The sequence below is a fragment of the Capsicum annuum genome, chromosome 11, assembly GCF_002878395.1.
Source record: "Capsicum annuum cultivar UCD-10X-F1 chromosome 11, UCD10Xv1.1, whole genome shotgun sequence".
In the NCBI taxonomy this organism is placed as follows: domain Eukaryota; kingdom Viridiplantae; phylum Streptophyta; class Magnoliopsida; order Solanales; family Solanaceae; genus Capsicum; species Capsicum annuum.
The window spans coordinates 198039492-198048384 of NC_061121.1; positions in this window are offsets into that span (position 1 = coordinate 198039492).

The following is an 8893-nucleotide window of genomic DNA, read 5'->3' on the forward strand; positions in this document are numbered from 1 at the left end:
TTTTTTCTTCTTGATCAATTTTTAAAAGTATTTTTTTATATTTGGTAACAATTCACAGGAAATTACATGGTATAGCCTCAACAGTGGCTGACTTTGGAATGTTGACTCCAATAAGAAAAGTCTTTAAAGACTAGTCTTTCTTCCCTTTTAAGTATAGTACAAGAACAATTTTGCCCCCCTACTTCTCAATTATTTTTAAACTTTTCATACTCATTTATCTCTCAAACTTTTCATCTCAAGTCTTTAAGGACTAGTCTTTTTTCTGTTTTAAGTATGTGGTAATGTCAACTCTTGCCCATGAAGCACAACTTGTTACTTGAAAGTCCTTAGTCTAAGTCTTGCCTCTAAGGAAAGGGGTATAAAACATCTCATAAATCAATACACAATTAGGTGGTGTCAAATCTTAAGCATAGGACATAACTTGTTGTTTGATGGTCCTTAGGTTGAGTCTTACCTCTAAGACAAGAGTTATAGAGCATTTTATAAGTAAAGAATATAATGTGTTAGTGTTGACTCTTGACCAATATACGTAAATTGTTTGAAAAATCTTGGGATAAGTCGTGCCTCTAAGGTGAGAGTTGTAGAATATCTCATAAATAAAGACATAACATGGTAGTGTCAACTCTTATCCGTAGGGCATAATTTATTGTTTGAAAGTCCTTGAGCTACGTCTTACCTCTAATGCAAGAGTTGTAGAAAATCTCATAAATAAAGACATAACGTGGCAGTGTCAACTCTTGTCCGTGGGACATAATTTGTAGTTTGAAAGTTTTTGAGCTAAGTCTTGCCTCTAAGGCAATAGTTGTAGAACATCTCACAATTGAAAATATAACGTGGTAGAGTCAACTCTTGCCCGTGGGGCATAATTTATTGTTTGAAAGTTCTTGAGCTAAGTCTTGCCTCTAAGGTAAGAGTTATAGAACATCTCATAAATCAAAACACAATGCGGTAGTGGCAACTCTTGCCCATGAAACATAACTTATTATTTGAAAGTCATAAGTCCTGCCTCTATAATGTGGTAATATCAACTCTTGCCCATGAAACGTAGCTTGTTGTTTGAAAGTCATAAGTCTTGCCTTTATAATGTGATAGTGTCAACTCTTGCTCATGAGATGTAACTTGATTGGAAGAAATCGAATAAAAGAATAAAAATTACAAATAAAATGAAGAAAAATATTAAAAAGATAAAAATCAAAGAAAAATGTAGAAGTTGAGAGAGAATGGAAAAAAATAAAGGTTGATAAAAATAATTAAAAAATAAAATAAAATAAAGTTCGAAAATAATTTAAAAAGAAAAAAGAAGAAGAAAAAAATCAAAGAAAAATAAATATATATTTTTTTGTTATAAAATTAGACATTGAGAAGAGTAAAGAGAAAAAAGTAAGGGTTGAGAAAAACTAAAAAGAACAAAAAAAAAGAGGAAAGAAAAAATAAATAATTAAAGTAAAATAAAAAGAAAAAAAAGTTGAGAGAATAAAAAAAGTAAGGGTTGAGAAAAAAAATAAAAGAAAAAGAGAAAATAAAAATTAAACATCAAAGTAAAATTAAAAAGATAAAAAAAAGTTGAAAGATGAATAAGTATAGAGTTATTATCCATTATGAGGATCATTTATGAAATTTAATTCATTAATTATGGGCAATTTTGTCTGAAAATATATCACTTAATAGTTGAAGGCTATTTTATGAAATTTTTTTATTTGGGGTCAAAATTTGAAAGTCATCTTATTTTGGGGCTATTCCTAGTTTTCCCAACAATTCAATCTTATTTTTTTTTACTAGACATCGAGGGCCCATGCTATAAATTATTTTTTGGCTTCATATGTGACACAAATAAAATTTAGATAATTAATCATATTTTTAATATATTTTAAAATATTTTAAGCTGTTAACTATTTTAATTTTTAATGCTTTTAATGTAATTTTCAAATAATATATGCTACTTTTCTCGTTCAAACTTTTGCTGTATTGATAGTCAATTATATTTTTAAAATAATTAAAATTTTAAATTATTGTGATTTATAATATTTTTTATTCTATTCTACTCCATCCGGCCTATTTTACTTGTCCCAAATTAACTTGACACATTGAATAAAAAAATAATTAATAACATGACTAGTTTACCATAAAACCCCTATTAAATGATGTTTACATTTTAATTTGAAGAAAAAGTAATTAATACAAAGGGTAAAACATGGAAAAAAAAATTCTCTTCTTGATTTGTGAAAAATGACAAATAAAATGAGAAATCAAATTAAAAAAAATTGGGGCAAGTAACATGGGATGGAGGGAGTACTAACTAGAAGTGACATAGTAAAATTATAACAAAAAATACATGTGAAAAATATTTAAGTGGCCCCATATAAGACGCCAAGTTAATTTAAAAGATCAAGAGTTAATTTATTATTTTATATCTATTTTATTTTTTATTAAATATTATTAATTTTTAATACTTAGATGACTTATAATAATTAATTATGGCTGATATAGTAAAATCACGATTGAAGCAGCTGAAGGAGTCATGTCATTAATGGCTATTTTACTTTATTTATTAGATATTATTATTTTTTAATACATAAATAATTTATAATAATTAATTAGGGTAAATATAATAAAAGTATGGTTAAAGCAGCTGAAGCAGGCATGTCAACCATGAACAACCCGTTCAGCTACTTCATTGTCACTTATTATATTTCTAATACATAAATAACTTATAATAATTAATTAGGGATAATATAGTAAAATTATGATTAACACAACTAAAGCAGACATGTCGACCATGAACAGCCTGCTTCATTGTCACTTACTATATAGGAGAATTAATTTTAAAAAATACCCGTGAAAAAATTTAAGAGGGTCTCATATAAGTCATCAAGTTAATTTAAAACATCAAGAGTTAATTTTTATTTTATGTCTATTTTACATTCTTTATTAAATATTATTAATTTTTTAATAGTTAGATGACTAAATAATAATTAATTAAGGGTGATACAGTAAAATTATGGCTAAAGTAGACATGTCATAAATGTCTATTTTATTTTTTCCTAATTAAGTATTATTAATTTTCTACTATGTAAATGATTTATAATATTTAATTAGGGTATAATAAATATTATGGGTGATATAATAAAATTACGATTGAAACAATTGAAGCCGAGATATCATAAATGTCTATTTTATTTTTTATTAGATATTATTAATTTTCTAATACATAAATGAATTGTAATAATTAATTAGGGGTGATATAGTAATTTTATTTTTAATATAATGATTTATAATTATACCGATTTCTACAACTTATTTGAAGCTAAAAATTTTGACAAAAATTCTTTTCTTTCTTAAATTTCAATATTCAATCGTACACCATCATGAAAGAACAGAGGAATGAGTAGTTATTTTATTTGTACTTTTTCAGTTCGGTTTTACTTATCACATTTTGAATTGGCATATCTATTAAGAAAATTAATTAATAACATGACTATTTTTTCATAGTATCCCTATTAAATGATGATTATATTATATCTTGAAATTAATTTGGAAAAAAGGAAGTAATGTTAAGAGAAAAATAGAAAAAAAAATTATCTTCTTTTGATATGTCAAAAAATAACAAGTAAAAATAAAAATTTATTTAGAAAATTATTAACAAGTAAAATCGAAGGTAAAAATTAGTAAATTGCCCATTGTTTCTGCATTAAGTAGCACTTGACTTTAATGCATGTGGCTTCTCGAACTTGTCAACACAACTAGAGTGGAATAGGAAGTACGAAGGAAATTTTTTTTTTTCATACCACGAAAATATCTGAACTTTAACCAAATTTTCAGTGAAGCATATTAAACTTTGCGGGGGTCCTATTACCCCTATACTTTTTTAAGTGGAATTAATTTCCCCCTCCCCCCTCCCCCGAAACTTTTTTAAAGTGGAATTAATCCCCCCAAATATTATACCCAGTTTTTTCGGTGGGAAGTGTGGTACACGCGCTGTTTCTTCTCCGTTTTATCAGTTTTCAATATTTTTTCACCATTACAACCATATTAAAGATTCCACAACTCAAATTCCTCCTACAAATCAAATTTCAAATGATTCCATTAAGTCAATTTCAAATTCCAAGACCATTCTTATCACTCCAAAAGTTTTCAAATTCAATTATGAAGAAAGTTTCTTCATACTTGAATTTCAAATTTCAATTTCCAATTACGCCAACTCAATGGAATACTTTCAATTACACCAACTCAATGGAATCTTTCATTGAGTTTCAAATTCCAAGTTTTAATTACGCCAACTCAATGGAATGGAATTTCAATTTCAATTTCAAGTTCCAAGTTCGAAGTTGCAATTACGCCAAATTTCAATTTCAATTGAATGGAATCTTCCATTAATCTTCAAGAATGAAAACTGAAATGGAATCTTTAAGAATTCAATTTCAATTAACAATGGAACAACCATTGTTGAAGAGAGAAGAGAGAAGAGAGAAGAGAAAGAATGAAAAAAAATATATATATAAAACTTTAAATAATTAGAAAATTTAGGGGTTGTTTGGCAAAAAAAAAAACGTTTTAAACATTTTTTGATGCCTTTACGCGCTCAATGCACGTGAATAACACGCAATGGGCCAAGTGATAGATATATGCTATTAAAATACGAAAAAAGGTCTGGGTGGGGGGGGGGGGGGGGTAATAGGACCCCTGCAAAGTTCATTATATTCAAGGACTTTCACTTGGCAACAAACTTTGAAGAGTTGAGATTTCTACTCAAAATAGAAGACTTATCTGTTAAAGGACTCTTTGAAGAGTTGTTGTTAAATAGAGGGAGTGACTCACATAGTCACTCACACACTTACAAATATAGAGACAATCGGCAAATTGTCTTGGAAGTTCCAAAGCTTGAAGAAACTAGTAGTTGAACTTGTTCCTATTACTTAGAAGATAAGGTGTCTTAGATTCTATGTATTAGGCTGGTTTTCTGAGTTGTAATGTTTATGTAATTATAATCTAAGTGAGATAGAAACTGAGTTAGGGTTATTTTCTTCAAGTTGGGGAACTCGAAGACTTGGGAACACATACCTTGAGAGGTTGTGTGATTTGTAGAGATAAGAATTAGAGTTTATAATTCCTAGATTACAAGTCTTATAATTTACTGTTGTTGAGGCTTGAAGTGTTTTGGTGGAGTTGGGGTGAAATCCTATAGAGATACAGGTCGTGATTTTTCATACATTTTTGAGCTGGGTGTTTTCCACGTGAAAAATCACCATCTCATTTACTTACTATTTTAGCACTGTTGAAATACGTTAGACAACGTGTTTCACTGATAGGCAACTATTAGGTCAAACTAAGTAAATCAGTAGGTCTGTACTCTAACAAGTGATATTAGAGCGAGGTTATCTTAAATAACCTAAGATAAGATCATCATGATGAATTCCGCACCACCTACTGGACACAGTGAAGGATAATCCACCACCAGACCCCTACTCTTTGACGACACTCACTTTATCTGGTGGAAATAAAGAATGAAAATGTTTTTGCAAGGAGAGGATTATGAGTTGTGGGATCGAATCACTGATGGACCCATAATCCCTATGAAGACTGTGATGGAGAACTAGTCAAGAAGGTAAGGAGTGAGTTTACTGCTGAGAAACTCATTGCATTGGAGAAAAATAAAGTCCAAGAATATTCTAGTGTGTGGACTAGGTCCTTCTAAATACAATAAATTGTCCAACTGTAATACTGCCAATGAGATATGGGATGTCTTGGTAAATGCACATGAAGGCACAACTCAAATGAGAGAATTCAGGATGGACTATTTTTTCACTAAATATAAGGCTTTCAAGACAGGACAAAATGAATCTTTGCATGAAATGGTTACCCCATTGACAACCTTGACAAATGAGCTGACATCCCTTGGAAAGGTCATCTCTACTGAGGAACAGGTGGAGAAGGTTTTAAGAGTTTTTCCCAAGTTCAAATAGGATGTAAAGGTCAAAACAATTAGAGAGGAAAAGGATCTTACCAGGATGCCCCTAGATGAGCTTGTTGGTAATCTGAAGACTTATGAAATGCAATTAGATAAAGTCAAGAAAAAGGAAGTAACTGCTGAAAAAAATCATACCCTAAATGCAACTGACAATGATAAGGAGGTTGAACTAAGTGAGGAATAAATTGTTTTTATTTTAAAAAATTTCAGCAAATTCTTTAAGAAGAAAAAAAAAACAGGAAGTAAGAAACGTTTCACTGGCAACTCTGCTGGTTGTTACAAATGTGGGAAAACTGGTCATCAAATCAGAGATTGTCCTCCTTGAGAAGTTGAATGGATAAAGAAAAGAAAAGAAAATGAATTAAATAAGGCACATAAAAAGGAAAAGGAAGAATATGCTATGATGGCTACATGGAGATCAAACTTGGATGAATTAGACGATAAGATTGATGAAACTACTCTTTTGGCAATTGGTGATTTAGACTTGGAGGATGAATAAGATTCAACCTATGAGGCAAGTATTCTTGAACACAGAGAGAAATTACACTTGTTCTAAAAAAGATTTCTTGTATCCTTAATGGTGCTTTAATTGATGATTTCCAAGAATTAACTTCTGATAGGGATGAGATATTTAGCAGCCTTGTATGCCTAAAGTTTGATTACACTGATCTTAAGGCCTACAAGAACACTATTGAAAAGAAAAGTAACACTCTTAAGGAACAGGTAAGTAAACTTGATTCTTCCAACCTTGCACTAAAATTTGAGGTCTTCAAAATTAACTCTTTTGAAAAAAGAAAGAAGGTCAAAAGTGAAGAACAAGAAAGAATTGAGTCTGAATTGACAAAGGTAAAAATGAATAGTATGATGAAACAAAAAAGGTGGGCATCTTAAGTCAAGAGGTTTCCAAACTAAAACTTGATCTTAAAAAGGCAAATAGATGAACAAACTCCTCAAGAATTTTACATAATTTGAGTAAAAGAACCTAAAATGAAAAAGGATGGATTAGGGTTTTACGAAAAATTCTATTGCTACCTAGGACTTATGCTTTATATGTGAAAATTTGGGACATTCTGCAATTGAATGTTCAGTTCCTGCAAAAAGCAGATCTAGAAGTACAAGCCTAGATAGAAAATCTCAATCCATGATAGCACAGACCAACATGAAGAAAAATAAAACTGGTCAGAGGAACAGGTCGCATAACCTGTTGCCTCGATGGGCTAGAATAAATTTATTCACCCTTTTTCTCATAAGAAAGAACCCAAGCTAATCTAAATTCCTAAATCTAACCCCTGATGTTATTTGCAGGTGAGAGTGAAAGAAAGAAAAAGGCACTGGTACTTAGATAGTGCTTGCTCAAGCCACATGACTAGGGACAAAATTTTTTTTTCAATCTTTAAGATAAATGGAAGGGGGGAGTATTATTTGGTGATGTTAAAAGAGAGCATTGTTACTGGAATTAGAAAGATTGACACATCTGAATCAAGAGCGCTAGAAGATATCTACCTTTTAGAAGGATTAAAGCACAACCAACTCAGTATATCACAATTATGTGATAAAGGTAAGAAGGTAATTTTCACTTCTACAGGTTGTAAAGTCAAAAGGATGGATATTAAGGAGATTGTTCTTACTGCAAAAGGACACAAGAAAGTATATAAAGCTGATATTATGATCATGCCTGGAACAAGATTGACTAGCTTAAGTGCTTTTGAAAATGATCCCCTCATTTGGTACAAGAGACTTGGACATGCAAGTCTGAAGAAATTAAACAAACTTAATTCTAAGGACATGGTATGGGCTTGTCCAAAACTATGTTCAAGGAAGATAAAGTTTGTAGTGCTTGTGTAAGGGGAAAATAGGTAAGATTTTCATTCAAACTCAAGAACCATGTCAGCACTACCAAGTGCCTTGACCTGATTCATATGGATTTGTGTGGAAAATGAGAGTTCAAAGTAGAGGAGGTAAAAGATATGTTTTGTTGATGACTATTACAAGTTTAGCTGGACATTGTTCTGTAATACCTCGTACCTTTTTTCTAGCTTGAAATCGTCTAAAAAATATTAGGATCTTTCTTCTAAAGATGAATCCACTTTTGTACACATGGTATTTTTAAGTTTTTCACCTTTTTTATGTGAGAAATTCAATAAGCTTTCCATCAATATAAAATTCGCCTAAATTCGATAACCAGGTAAGAAGTTATGACTATTTCAAGTTCCCATCGTAAAACAGCGCCATATTGGTTAGTGGCGCGCCGCGCCACAAGCTAAAATGGAAATTGCAATTTTCCAATATCTCAGCGTGATTTTCTCCGTGTCGCGCTAAAGTTCCAGTTCGCAAAAGTAGGGGCAACGCAATGGCTCCGCATCGCGCCATCCTTCAGTTTCCTAATTGTCAAATTCCAGATCGCGTCGCGTTGCGCCAGGGGTCCAATTCAAAATTTTTTTACTGAAATTACAAGACACGTCTAGGGTTAAAGGGGTCAATTTCCCATCCCTATTTAAGCTCTTTAACACGTGATTCATCTACTTTTCACCTAAAATACACTCTCTTCTCTCAAAAAACTCTCAAGAACAACCTAGGGCTTTTTATAGAAGATTCAGAATCAAGAATTTCCTCTGTTAATCTTCGTGTATTTACAAATCAAGGTATGCATAGTGTTCATTCATGAACTCTTTTCATCCATGAAGCCCAAGAATCCCTTTTCTAAATTCAAGTTTATGGATTTTCTTATGATTTTCGTGATCGCACTGCTCTTGTTCATGTGGATGATGAGAAATTGAATTCTACTCCATGTTGGGAGATAAATTCTATGTGGGTTAAATTATTATAGATATAGATTCATGCAAACCTATGACTAAACCCTTGAATGATGAAATTAGAATTAAACCATGATATTTAATTATTGTACAATGATGTTTACAAGTACCATGC